This window comes from Triticum dicoccoides, chromosome 2B (genome assembly GCF_002162155.2).
Source record: "Triticum dicoccoides isolate Atlit2015 ecotype Zavitan chromosome 2B, WEW_v2.0, whole genome shotgun sequence".
NCBI lineage: Eukaryota > Viridiplantae > Streptophyta > Magnoliopsida > Poales > Poaceae > Triticum > Triticum dicoccoides.
In genome coordinates, this window is record NC_041383.1 from 77567491 (window position 1) to 77581797 (window position 14307).

Genomic DNA, 14307 nt, shown 5'->3' on the forward strand with positions numbered 1-14307 from the left:
CTCCGGCGGCCCCTCCTCCCTCCTCTCTCTCCGGCGGCCCCCTCCTCCTCCCCTTCCTGCTCTCTCCTCCTCCCCCTCAAATTTGAATAGAATAAAATATGAAATTTAAAAGAATAAGTAAATGTAGGTCTTTTGAATAGAATAGGAAAATTTTAGTAAATGTAGGTTTTTGTTTATATTTTGATTTAGGGTTTTCACTAAGTCCTAAGATGAGGATAATAGTGTTTTTGTTTACATTTTTAGTAAATGTAGGTTTTTGTTTATATTTTGATTTAGGGTTTTCACTACTCCTATTTTGAATGCTCAGACTTGAGAGCACTATTTTGAATATTATTTTGTTTTTGCAGCCAAATCTCCATGTCGTCGTCGCCATCGTGCCCGTCACAGGCCCCCTCCGACCTCGAGGTGAGACTAGCCAAATCTCCATGTCAATATGAGTCCTATAAGATATTTTGAAATGTTTTTGTTCATATTTTCAACCATTGAAATGCAATTACCATCAAGTTTGAATGAAAATAGGTTATGTCCTCTGAGTGGCCTATGTTTTGCCGGAGCGTTGATTAATTTCTATTCCGGCAAATTTCAGGCGCTTGATATGTCCTTTTTTAGCAAAGGTCATGCCGTATTTTTCCGTGAATTTTGGCATGACTTGTGCTAGAATATGTAGGAAATATCGAGTGGCCTAGATTTTCTAGAAAGATAATTAAACGATATTTCGGGTTGACTTTAAGTCTATCGAGGCTCCATATATACATGAGAGAGGAAGAAACCCGACTGTTGTCATGGGGGTCGTTTCTCCTTCTTCTCATTGTGCTAGACCTTTGTTAGGCACTAGGGGAAGGAGGAGTAACGACCATCACCGACGGTCAAAAAATCAGTGAGGGAGTTTGTCCACCATATATGAGAGAACGAAGAAGAATGCCGACTGTTATCGTGGGGGTCGCTTCTCCTTCGTTCCAGTGTGCTAGACATTTTGGTTTAATGCACTCGGGAATGAAGGAAGGAGCGACCATCACCAACGGTCGAATATATACACCACGTGAGCTGAGAGTTTTTTAAAAAAGACTCGATGGACTGATGGTCAACCCGTGCTGAATAATAATGATCTAATTTAGTTTTTGTAGTACAATATATTGAATTTTAGAAGTTTAATCTTTGAATTATGAACATAGGAAATGTCGTCGGACGAAAGTCCCGGGGAGTGCTCCTGGTGCGGCGACAACCGGGGTTTCTGTGATAGGCCCCACTTGATAGACGGTCGGCACTTCAGCATTAAGCTCGAGGAGGCCTTCGATTGTGAAACGGTACGCTACGACACAAAGTGCTTTTGTCATAATTAAGCTCGACTTCTACTACTTCAACGTGTAATTTTCGTATTTTACAATTCGATTAGCTTATCCCATGACATGCAAGACGCTATGTTTTGGAGAGGATGAGTTTTGAAGATCATGAGAGGAATGAAACAAAGAAAATTCACCTAAGGACCCATCATGGCATGGATTTTGAGGTAAATCTATACAATTCTAAGAGCCTATCCAATTTTGGTTGCCCGGATTGGGAAGCACTTTGCAAGATGTATGATTTTCAAGAGGGTATGTTTGTCACCATGGATCTTGGTGATCCTGAATCGAGGTAGACAATTTGGACATTTGGGTCTTTGTTGATACACTTCCAATTCTACCGCTATGTGAGTTTCTGAAACATAGTTATTAAGTAATTTATATTGTTTATTTCAAAATAGTTGACAGCTTATTTTCATTCTTCAAACAATGTGCAGAAGATGGTAGACAAAACCTACTACACCGATGGCTCTGAGTTAACTTATTAGGAGAAAAATTATCTGGTCGTATTTTGTACTGATCTCGAGAATTACAATGTCTATTATCAAACTCCTCCACATTATGGTCAATATGTGCCGCTAGTGCACGTGTTGAACTATGCTAACATCCATGGAGATCTCATGGTAAGATTTTTAAGTATTACAACATCTGTGCATCTTTTGCATAAATTCTTCTAAAGCTGAACTACATTGTTAACTATGAAGTTATTACTATATTTTTCAACAGATAATCCCGCAGAAGTGTGTGCCTCATCTGATGTTTCCGAAAGGTCACCTTGATGTTTTGAATATACATCCAGGTCATCCTACGAATCACTCCTGTTCATATTGGATTTCTAAAAGCACTGAAGACATGACCATCAAAGATTGGAACAAATGTATGGCCACTCGTAAGGAGGTACTTGGAAGCAACATTAGGCGAAGTGCAAGAATTGGAGACAGGATAATCACCATTCTCCATAATGAAGAGTCAAGGCCTATCATGTTTTATGATATTTTACCTAAGAGAACGTAGTAGGTTCTAGCTAATACTCATGATCATGTGTGATCATGTGCTAAGAACAACTAAGTAGGATTGGTTAGATGACTATGATGATGATGTGGTATCGAGTAGAAGTTGTATGATCGATGATGATGAGTAGGACTTGTTATTATGATATCAATGATGAGTTATTTATTATTATGATCGATGATGCATGATGCTAAATTGTTATATGAGCATGATGAGTTATTATATATATCAGTAGGTGAAATGAACATGGAATATATTCAAGTGGAGGCAAGTATGGATATAGTAGTACTTTCGACATGCACCACATGTTGCCTCCACTTGAATCTACTCCACGTTCATTTCACGCATTGCTATATATAATAATTAATCATGGTCATAAAATCATATGATGAAAGTGCTATATATAAAACCACAACAAAAATAAGTTGTAATTTAAAAAATACAGGAAAAGGTAGCATCAGCGCTTTTCTATAGAAACGCTACAACTACTTACAGCTATCAGCGGTGCTTTTCTAGCACGAGCGCTACTGCTAACTTGGTATAGCAGTAGCGTTGACATCCCAGCGCTACTGCTAAGAGTTAGCTGTAGCGCCTTAGTAGTAGCGCTGGCACAAGCCCTACTAGTAACTCTAAAACCGCGTTGCTACTAGGGTTTTCCCTAGTAGTGCTCCCTCCATTTCAAAATGCAATGCAGATTTTATCTCTTATCTCTTATACTACTTAAAAAGAACATAAGGTTTCCACTTCACCTTTCTTCCCACCACCCCTTCATCCAACCTTCCATGTATATGATAATAAATCACCTCAATTTACTTACCTTATGAACCAATTCTATTTTAATTTACTTACCAAACTTCAAATCAAAATATAAGGTAATTCATGATCAGAATTTGATGAATATTTATTTACACAATCTTATTATTATTGATAGGTAAATCACAAGCTAATGTATTAGAATATTTATATCCCATTGCAACGCATGAGCATTGTTCTAGTTTTCTAAAAATCAAGCAAGTTTAAAGAAAAAGTATCATCTCTACTTACTTAAAAAGAACGTAAGGTTTCCATTTCTCCTTTCTTCCCACACCCCTTCGTCCAACCTTTCATGTATATGATAATTAGTCACCTTAATTTACTTACCTTCTGAACCAGTTATACTTTAATTTACTTACCAAACTTCTAATCAAAATATAAGGTAATTCACGGTCAGAATTTGATGAATATTTATTTACACAATCTCATTATTATTGACAGGTAAATCACAAGCTAATGTACTAGAATATTTATATCCCGTTGCAACGCATGGGCACTGTTCTAGTTTTCTAAAAATCAAGCAAGTTTAAAGAAAAAGTATCAACATCCACTATTTTGCTATGCACTATATTGAGGAATAGACTAGAAAATGGTCTTATGTCTCATCTTACTGGGTGGTACAATTATGGATAAAAATCCATAATTTTTGTGATGTTTACGGCTGGGTTAGAAATTTTTTATGGATGTACTTTTAGTTACGCCAAGGTCTTTACACCAGAAAAAAAGAGTTACATCAATGTAGTCTGTATATGGTGCTTACATCTAGCTTTGATGGTTCACTGGAATCTCATGGTGAGGTTATATTGTAAGCTTTGTTATGCCGTTCTCCAGTTGTGTAATTAACTCTATTTTTTTTCAAGGGTTATTATTGCAATTCATATTCCACGCGTACCGTAGAGGTGGTTGAGCAAACGGAGACCCCATAGGCACTATTGAGCCGGTCATATAGGATGATCCTTCTGCTTTTCTTTTTTCTTTTCTTCTTTGCTCTACCAGTTAACTTGTTTTCCATTTTCCATTTTTCTTTTCCTAATTGTTTTATTATTTATTCATGAATATGTTTCATTTTATAAATATTTTTTGAAATTTGGGAATATACCTTAAAGTTTTGAACATTTTTTATAACATGTGAACATTTTACAAATCATGATTTTTTTGATTTCACACCCATATTTTATAACCATGAACATATATACTTTTTTATCAATTTGTAAAAATCATGATTTTTTTCGACTCATGAACACTTCTAAAATTCTTGAAACCTTTAGAATTGATGATCACCTTTTCATATTCGTGATTTTTCTAAAAATTATGAAATGAAAAACCGAATGGGAAAAATTGCTAATGCAATACGCATGTAGCACTGCATGGGCTGCAGACTTGCGCGTTTGCTTGCAATCCTCGAAAAGCATTTGAAAATAAAATCAAACAAAATAAAAAAGTCGGCTGATAACCGACTGAGAAAAAAAATCACCAATGTAATACACACATAGCGTTACATATATAGGCTGTAGCCGTGTTAGTTCTGATACTGCCATGCGGGACCCACGCCCCGACAATACCCGTACAGGCAGGGCCCATTTCGAGAGAAAACATTGGAGCTCTTCTATGCCTCCATTTCAATTTCAAGGGGGCTTAGTAATTGTATAGAGTCGGTCCAAGCATTAACGGTATACTAAAACTGCGTCGATAGAGACACGTCGTTCAAGATCAGTGGTGTCAGACAAGAGGAGCCGACAACGCCATTGGCCCGTCAAGTGGAAAATCTCTACGGAGTTTTATATATGCATGTAATTATTTTACTCTTATTTTTGCAAAAAATACTCTTATCTACTCCCATATACAGTAAAGCTCATATGCAATGCATATGACACCACTTGAGCCAGAAGAAGGTTACACATACAGTGTCAACTGAACCCCTCACTTTGTCCCCATATTTCCAGGCAGTCCTCACACCCACATACACATACCATGTACCGGGAGGATATGAGAATGTCCGAGTGCGTTGAGACAGTGTGCCATCTAGGATTTTGCTCACCGTGGTTCACCTTTTCTCTTTCCTCGTTCTTTCTTTTCTCTCTCTCGATTTATATGTTGAAATATGAGATAGGCCTAGAGCCCATATGACAATTTCAGATTTAATCTCTAAGGGCCCATGTAGGTGGCATGACAAGGTGATGGAAAATTTAGTCCCACCATGCTAGTGGAAGGAGAGTTGGAATGGTTTATAAGGGATTCTCTCTCTCTCATGCTATTCGAGCATGAGAAGAAAAGAAGCCCTCGCGCACTCCTCGTCCGCTCGCCTCGCCCCGGCGCGGTGGGTTCAACCCACGTCTCTCCACGCGCGGCCGCACATATATATCTGGGCTCTAGCCGCCGCGAAACCGGCGACTCCATCCCGTTCACCGCGTACACGGTTGACGGGAGAGCAGGCCTCCGAAACCCCGCCCCTCCGGATCCTGTACGGGAGAGGGGCGATTAGGTTTTTGGGTAGCGACTACGCGACTGCTCGCTTCTGTTCATCTACGTCCGCATCACCTTCGTCATCACCATGTCGACCGACACCGACTGTGCCGTCCCTGAGAAGGCCGAGGCCGACAAGAAGGCCGTCGAGGATGCCGCGGCTGCTGCCACCGTCAGCGCCGCCGCGTGGCCGGTTGGAGGGTATACATCGCTTATCCCTCTCGTGTTTCTTTCTGTTGTAGTAGTACTAGCGATATGCGTAGATATTTCTACTATGTGTGTAGTACATGCTCTGTTAGATCGTAATCAGTGTGTTATCAATGCTGTCCATGTCATGCTCATGATTTATTCATGGATTAATTTAATCGAAAAACTGCCTATTTACTCATCAATCCAAAAACCTAATATGTGTAGGAGTTTTTCGAATTCTGGTTTTGCTGCTGCACTGAAACCGTCCTCGTTTATGGGGACGTATTTTAAGCATTGGCAGACTAAAACCACCTTATGGCTCACGGCCATGAACGTGTTCTGGGTCGCTGGTGTGACTCCCACAGGAACGATCGCTCTTGAATAGGAGAAGGCGTTCAAGGAAGCCACTGTCGTGTTCCTCGGGGAAGTTCTGAGCATGATTGGAGATAAGCTGGTTGATGCATATTTGCATATGCGGTCTGCCAAGGACTTGTGGGAGGCACTCGAATCTAAGTTCGGGGCTGCCGATGCAGGGAGCGACATGTATATTATAGAGCAGTTCCACGATTACAAGATAGTTGAAAACCGTCCTGTATTGGAGCAGGATCATGAGATAATATGCATTGTTAAGGAGCTTGAGCTTCTTAAGTGCGAGTTACCGGGCAAGTTTGTCGCGGGCTGCATAATCGCTAAGCTCCCCAAATCCTGGAGGAACTTTGCCACTACTCTGAAACATCAGAGGCGTGAATTCTCTGTGGAGGATGTCATTGATCATCTGAGTGTTGAGAAGAATTCAAGGGCAAAGGATTCGCACGGAGAAGGGGTCGAAGGAACTTCTGTGGCCAATATGGTACATCAGAAGAACTCCAATTCCCACAAGCCCAAGGGAAAGAACGGTGTCCAACAAAATGTCGACTTTAAGAAGAAGGGTAAGAAGACCTTCAAGAAGAACAAGAAGGATGAGGGTTGCTTTACTTGTGGTTCAGTTGAACATTGGGCCAACAAGTGCCCAAAAAAGTACAAGAAGCAAGGGCAGGACTCCAAGTCTGTCAATATGATTGTGAGCAACAATGAGAGTGGTGCATCTGGGTACGGTAATTTATTTGCTGTATTTTCAGTTTGGCCGTCCACCTATTGGTTGGTCGACACAGGTGCAGGTGTTCATGTGTGTGCTGACATTTCATTGTTTTCTTCTTACCAGGCCATAGGTCACGGGTATGTACTGATGGGGAATGGCGCGAGTGCTTCTGTTCTTGGTGTTGGCACGGTCGATCTGAAGTTTACTTCGGGAAGGATCGTCCAACTGAAGAACGTGCAACATGTCCCCACCATCAAGAAGAACCTCGTTAGTGGCTCCCTTCTATGTAGAGAAGGGTTTAAGTTGGTATTCGAGTCTAATAAATTAGTTGTTACGAAATATGGACTATTTTTTGGAAAGGGTTATGAATGCGGAGGCATGTTCCGCCTTTCTCTTGCATATCTATGTAATAAAGTCGTGAACAATATTCATTTGAGTGTTAATGAATTGAAGTCTGGCATTCATGTCTTTGTCACATTAGTTTCAGTGTTATGACGCGGCTAGCAAAATCGAATTTAATCCCGAGTTTCACTTTAGCCAAAGGTTCTAAGTTCCATGCGTGTGTGCAATCCAAGCAACCTCGCAAGCCTCACAAGGCAGCAGAGGAGAGACACTTGGCGCCACTTGAACTCATACATTCTGATCTTTGTGAGATGAATGGTGTGTTGACTAAAGGTGGAAAGAAATATTTCATGACTTTGATAGATGATTCCACTAGATATTGCTATGTGTATCTGTTAAATACCAAAGATGAGGCGCTACACTACTTTAAAATCTATAAGGCAGAAGTTGAGAATCAACTCGAAAAGAAAATGAAATGAGTCCGGTCAGGTCGTGGTGGAGAGTACTTCTCGAAAGAGTTTGAAGCCTTCTGTGCGGAACACGGTATTATTCACGAGAGGACGCCTCCCTACTCACCCCAGTCAAACGGGGTTGCCGAGCGGAAAAACCGTACTCTAACTGATTTGGTTAACGCCATGTTAGATACGTCGGGTTTATCCAAGGCATGGTGGGGGGAGGCTATAATGACATCATGTCATGTCCTGAATAAGGTTCCGACAAAGGATAACGAGATCACTCCTTATGAGAAGTGGACCAAGAGAAGGACAACACTCTCGTACTTACGTACTTGGGGCTGCTTGGCGAAAGTTAATGTGCCGATCCCCAAAAAGCGTAAGCTTGGACCAAAGACTATGGACTGTGTTAATTTGGGCTACGCTATGAATAGTGTTGGCTATAGATTTCTAGTAGTGAAATCTAAGGTACCTGACATGAAGGTCGGTACAATTATGAAGTCTAAGGATGCTACATTCTTTGAGTACATTTTCCCCATGAGAGATGTACAAAGCACTTCTAGACAGGAATCTGAGGAGACTCCTGAACCTGCCATTCCGATGGAATATTATAAACAAACACATGATGAAAATCCTGAGGAGGATAATGAGGAAACCCTTGGTAGGGGCAAGAGACAAAGGACTGTAAAGACCTTTGGTGATGATTTCTTCATATACCTCGTGGAGGATAATCCCACTTCTATTTCAGAAGCGTATGCATCTCCAGAAGCTGACTACTGGAAGGATGCGGTCCGTAGCGAGATGGATTCCATCATGAATAATGGGACTTGGGAGCTTACTGAACGTCCATATGGTTGCAAACCATTGGGATGCAAGTGGGTGTTCAAGAAGAAGCTTAGGCCTGACGGTATGATAGAAAAGTACAAGGCTAGGCTTGTGGCCAAGGGCTACGCCCTGAAAGAAGAAGAAGATTTCTTTGACACTTATTCACCTGTGGCCAGACTGACCACCATTCGAGTATTACTCTCGTTGGCGGCCTCGCGTGGTCTTTTCATTCATCAGATGGATGTTAAGATGGCTTTCTTGAACGGAGAGCTAAAGGAGGAAATCTATATGCAACAGCCTGATGGCTTTGTGATAGATGGTCAGGAAGGAAAGGTGTGTAAGTTGGTGAAATCTTTATATGGCCTGAGACAAGCGCCTAAGCAATGGCATGACAAGTTTAATGAAATGTTGACATCTGTTGGCTTTGTTGTTAATGAGGCCGACAAATGTGTATACTATCTCTATGGTGGGGGCGAAGGAGTTATACTGTGTTTGTATGTTGATGACATACTGATATTTGGGACTAATCTCAAGTTGATCGAGGAGGTTAAGTCTTTCCTATCTCAGAACTTTGAGATGAATGACCTTGGAGTGGCTGATGTTATCTTGAACATCAAGCTACTGAGAGATGATGAGGGTGGGATTACACTTCTGCAATCCCATTATGTTGAGAAGGTGTTGAGTCGCTTTGGATATTCGGACTGCAAACCATCTCAAACACCATATGATTCTAGTGTGCTGATTCAAAACTCTAAAGGCACAGCTATTGATCAACTGAGATACTCTCAAATCATTGGTTCACTCATGTACCTAGCAAGCGCAATGAGGCCTGACATCGCATTTGCTGTGAGCAAACTGAGCCAGTTTGTTTCCAATCCGGGTGGTAGAGAGAGTTATGCGCTATCTGAAAGGTACTATGAACTATGGACTTCACTATACCGGATACCCGTCGGTACTTGAAGGGTATAGTGATGTGAATTGGATCTCTGATGCTGATGAGAAGAAGGCCACAACTGGGTATATGTTTACTCTTGGAGGTGGTATTGTTTCCTGGAAGTCTTGCAAGCAAACGATCTTAACAAGATCGACAATGGAAGCAGAATTAACAACATTAGATACATCGGGTGGCGAAGCGGAATGGCTTCGAGATCTGTTGATGGACTTGACAGTGGTTGAGAAGCCGGTTCCGGCCATCCTTATGAACTGCGACAATCAAACGGTTATTGTCAAGGTGAAGAGTTCAAAGGACAACATGAAGTCCAACAAACACATAAGAATGAGATTGGAAGCTGTCAGAAAATTGAGGAACTCCGGAGTGATAGCATTGGATTATATTCAAACGGCTAAGAATCTGACAAATCCCTTTACTAAAGAGCTATCATGTGTTGTGATAGATAGCGCATCAAGGGAGATGGATATGAGACCGACATGAGTTGCCATGGTAGTAACCCAACCTATGTGATCGAAGATCCCGTGAAGTAGGACCTGGGAAAACAAGCCAGTGGTGAATTGAGGAGAGTAACTTTACTAACCCACTCCGTTGGAGATACAATACTCTCGGAAACTGTATGGAAGTATGACTACTGTCTTAATGTGTTCCAAGGCTTATATGTATAAGCAAGATGCTATCCTACAGAGCGATCTTTGGAGGAACACACCTATATGAGCCCGACTGCTGGTCACAGTCTATGAGATTGGGGTGATCTCTAGAAAGCTCATGAACAGGCCAGGAGTGTGACTAATATGCTCCACCCGAGGGGTCGGCCTTCGGCAGCCTCGTATCAGTGAGACTTGTGGTGAAACTTTTTGACGCCAAACTGACAATTCAAGGCATAGTCCATTGTTCAGTTGTGAAGGAGTGTAACTACTTGGTCTAGGTGGAGCTCAACCTTAATCGGTCTCCACTGAGATGCTGGTATATCAAAACAGCGTTTGGAACAAAGGACAAAGTGGGCCCCTGATATCTGGTGGGGGATTGTTGAAATATGAGATGGGCCTAGAGCCCATATGACAACTTCAGATTTAATCTCTAAGGGCCCATGTAGGTGGCATGACAAGATGGTGGGAAATTTAGTCCCGCCATGCTAGTGGAAGGAGAGTTGGAGTGGTTTATAAAGGATTCTCTCTCTCATGCTATTGGAGCTTGAGAAGAAAAGAAGCCCTCGCGCACTCCTCCTCCTCCGCTCGCCACGCCACGCCTCGTCACGATGCGCCGCGGGTTGCGGAATTGAGCCGAGACGAGCTCACTCCTATGCGCTTCTTTTTGCCGGTCAGGAACGGAGACTTGGACGTGGGTTCAGCCCACGTCTCTCCACGCGCGGCCGCACATATATATGTGGGGCGCTGCCAACCCTAGCCGCCGCGAAACAGAACGCATCTCCGCCTCCACGCCTATGTTGTTCCTCTGCTGTTGCTGCCGCCGGCGACTCCATCCCGTTCACCGTGTACATGGTTGACGGGAGAGCAGGCCTCCGAAACCCCGCCTCTCCGGATCCTGTACGGGAGAGGGGCGATTAGGTTTTTGGGTAGCGACTACGCGACTGCTCGCTTCTGTTCATCTACGTCCGCATCACCTTCGTCATCACCATGTCGACCGACGCCGACCGTGCCGCTACTGAGAAGACTGAGGCCGACAAGAAGGCCGCCGAGGCTGCCGCGGCTGCTGCCACCGTCACCGCCGCCGCGTGGCCGATTGGAGGGTATACATCGCTTATCCCTCTCGTGTTTTTTTTTCTGTTGTAGTAGTACTAGCGATATGCCTAGATGTTTCTATTATGTGCGTAGTACATGCTCTGTTAGATCGTAATCAGTGTGTTATCAATGATGTCCATGTCATGTTCATGATTTATTCATGAATTAATTTAATAAAAAAATTGCCTATTTACTCATCATTATCTCAACCAATCAAATGCATGTGACCCGGCATACAATAGGAAAAATGTGAAGCATGACTGCGCATGCAAATAGGGCTACGAACGGACATGCCCAGACACAACCGAACAAGTTCGCACACATTTGAAGGGTCAAATTTTCCCAGACGCTGCCCTAGGCCCATATGCAATGCATATGACATCACTTGCACGAAAAGAAGGGTTAACATGGAAAAACGAGCCTGAATGCTTATTTTCTTAACCAACGAGGTTTTGGGAGATGTGGATGGGTGTGTAACATCAGTTTTTTTTTTTTTGCGTGGAGTGTGTAACATCAGTTTAGTAGGGCAACCGGCCGTTCAAACTCAAACTGAACCATATTTTAACGTCCGTGCAAATTTTCATCTCCAAAAGATAAATCGTTGCTGCGTACAGGTACGTTCCGCCCGGTTGCTTAATTGCTTCCTGGCAAGTAGGAGCATAAGTAAACACAAGGATTTGGTGCAACTTGCAAGTTGGCAGGCAGAGACGTCTCTTGCTTGGCAGGTCAGTTTGGTTCGAGCGCTTGAAGCTCCATTCGCCAGTTCAGTCAATCGCCGATTACAAAAGGCAGCACCAGCACGCGCGAAAGCATCCCTGCATCGGTTCTAGTGATGCATGAACCTGCTCTCTTCGGTTTATCTTCCTCGAGGGTATATTGCGGTCAGTTGTTTCGGGTTAATTATGTTCTGACGGTTGTTTATGTTCTGAGAGTAGAGTAAAGTTGTTTGGTGCGTGTTTGTGGTGTCCTTATACATTTTGGCTTTGATGTCAGTTGATAAAATTGTTGCTATAACACTCACATGGCCTGCAGATGAATTTCTTGCTCACCCAGCTCGACTCCCTGCTCCGCTTACTCGCTTAGTCGGCTAGCTCAGAACAAACCGATTTTCATGTTTTTTATTGGAAAAGGTTTGTTAATACGGATTTTTAAATCAATGGATTTCAAAAGTATTGTGAATTTAAAAATCATGCATTTTACAAAAATGTTTCAAATTTTATATTTTTATGTATTTCAGGTAATGCTCACTAATTTGGAAAAAGGTTCAAAAATTCTGAATAAATCAAAGATTTTAAAAATTCACATGAACTTTAGAAATATTGACATATTATTATTATTATTCATGAATTTGAAATAATGTTTCATGGATTTTAAAAAATGTTCATAGTTTTTCATTTAATTTTCATGAATTTTAACAAATATTCGTGAACGAAAATGTAAATAGGTAAATTAGAAGAAAAACAAACATGAAAAGAAGAAAGAAAAACATGAAAAAAAACAAGTAATACGTTCTCAAAACCATGAAACCCGACCGACCCATTACAACTCGTTACTCTCAACTAGCATAATACACCATTATAAGCAGAGCCCATAGCAATCCAACAATTCAAAGTGCACTTGTGGCTCCAAATCAAGAAGCTTAGAGCATCTCCAACAACCGCGCTAAACAAGCGCCGCGCCGTAAAAGTGAGCGTTTTAGCGCGCATGCAACCCGGCGGCTGGCTCCAGCGGGCGCGCAAAAACAACGTGCGCTGTTTAAGAAGTTGGGCGAGCGGTCGGATACGTTATCTCGCGCGGTGTATTTGGGGCGTACGGTTCCGCGCGCGGCACATTCGAGCGCTCGCGCCACACTCTCTCCTCTCCCCCTCCTACGCCCCGCGCGCGCCGGCGTCGGCGCCCTGCCGCCCATGGACGTGCGCACCGGCACCCCGCTCACCCCATTGTACAACCGCGACCCCCCCGCCGCCGCCGCTGCCGGAAACCCTAGCGCGGGGAGCGTTGGCGTCGCCACCGCCGGAGCTCCGCCGAGCGTCGGCCTCGCGCGCAGCCTCTTCTTGCCGCCGCGGATGACCACGGCGACGGGTGGCGTCGCGCCGGCGCCGTCCCGTGCCGCCGCCGCACCGTCGAAACTCCCCAATGCGGCGCGACCGACAAAACATCCGCGAAGAAGAACAAGGCGGCGGACGGCTCCGGCAGCTCGAAGGCGAGGGGAAAGAAGCTTGCATGGCGTTTAACGGGCGCGGCAGCTACCGAAGCACCGGCGAGCTCACTCGTTGAGCCGGCCGCCGACGTGCACCACGTGTTCGACGAAATGCCCCCAAGGTGAAAAAAATTCCAACTTTTATTTTCTTGTTATTTTTTCAATGCATCATATAGATAGCTTATTTGCATTGTTCAAAAAACTTTGTAGTCTCAACGATGATGCATACATGTCAACTATGGGTATTGGCTCCAACAATTCGCATTGGTCTCAAACCAATGACATCCATTTCGAAGACCATGAGTTTGAGGTGGACGAGGAGGGTGAGGGCATTGTCGACGCGCCGAAAGGAAGAGCGGGCAATTACACCAACAAAGATGACATCTTACTATGCTATACTTGATTGCAGGTGTCGAGGGATCCATCCGTTGAAGGTGATCAAAGTAGAGATGCTTATTGGGGGCAGATGAAAGAACACTTTGATGCTCACAACGTGAGTGGAATTGGCCGCCCCGAGAGATCACTTCGTTCCCGATGGTCAACAATCAACTCGGATTTTCAAAAGTGGGCGGCCGCACAAAAGTCGGTTGACAAGTTGAACCCAAGTGGCATAAATGAGGACGATAGAGTAAGTGGCATTTCATACATGTTCATCATACTTGTTTTTGGTGTCCAAAGTGCTAACTTGCTTTGTTTTAATGTAGTACAACATTGCACAAAACTTGTTCAAAGAACAGGTGAGGACAACCAAGAAGGGGAAGATCAAGAAAGGAAGGATCTTTACATTGCCTCATTGCTATGAAGTGTTGAAGGATGATGAGAAATGGAAGAAGCGTGATGGTTTGGATGATTCGCATTTGAGCAACAAACACAAGCGAACAATTGAGTTGAATGATGATGATG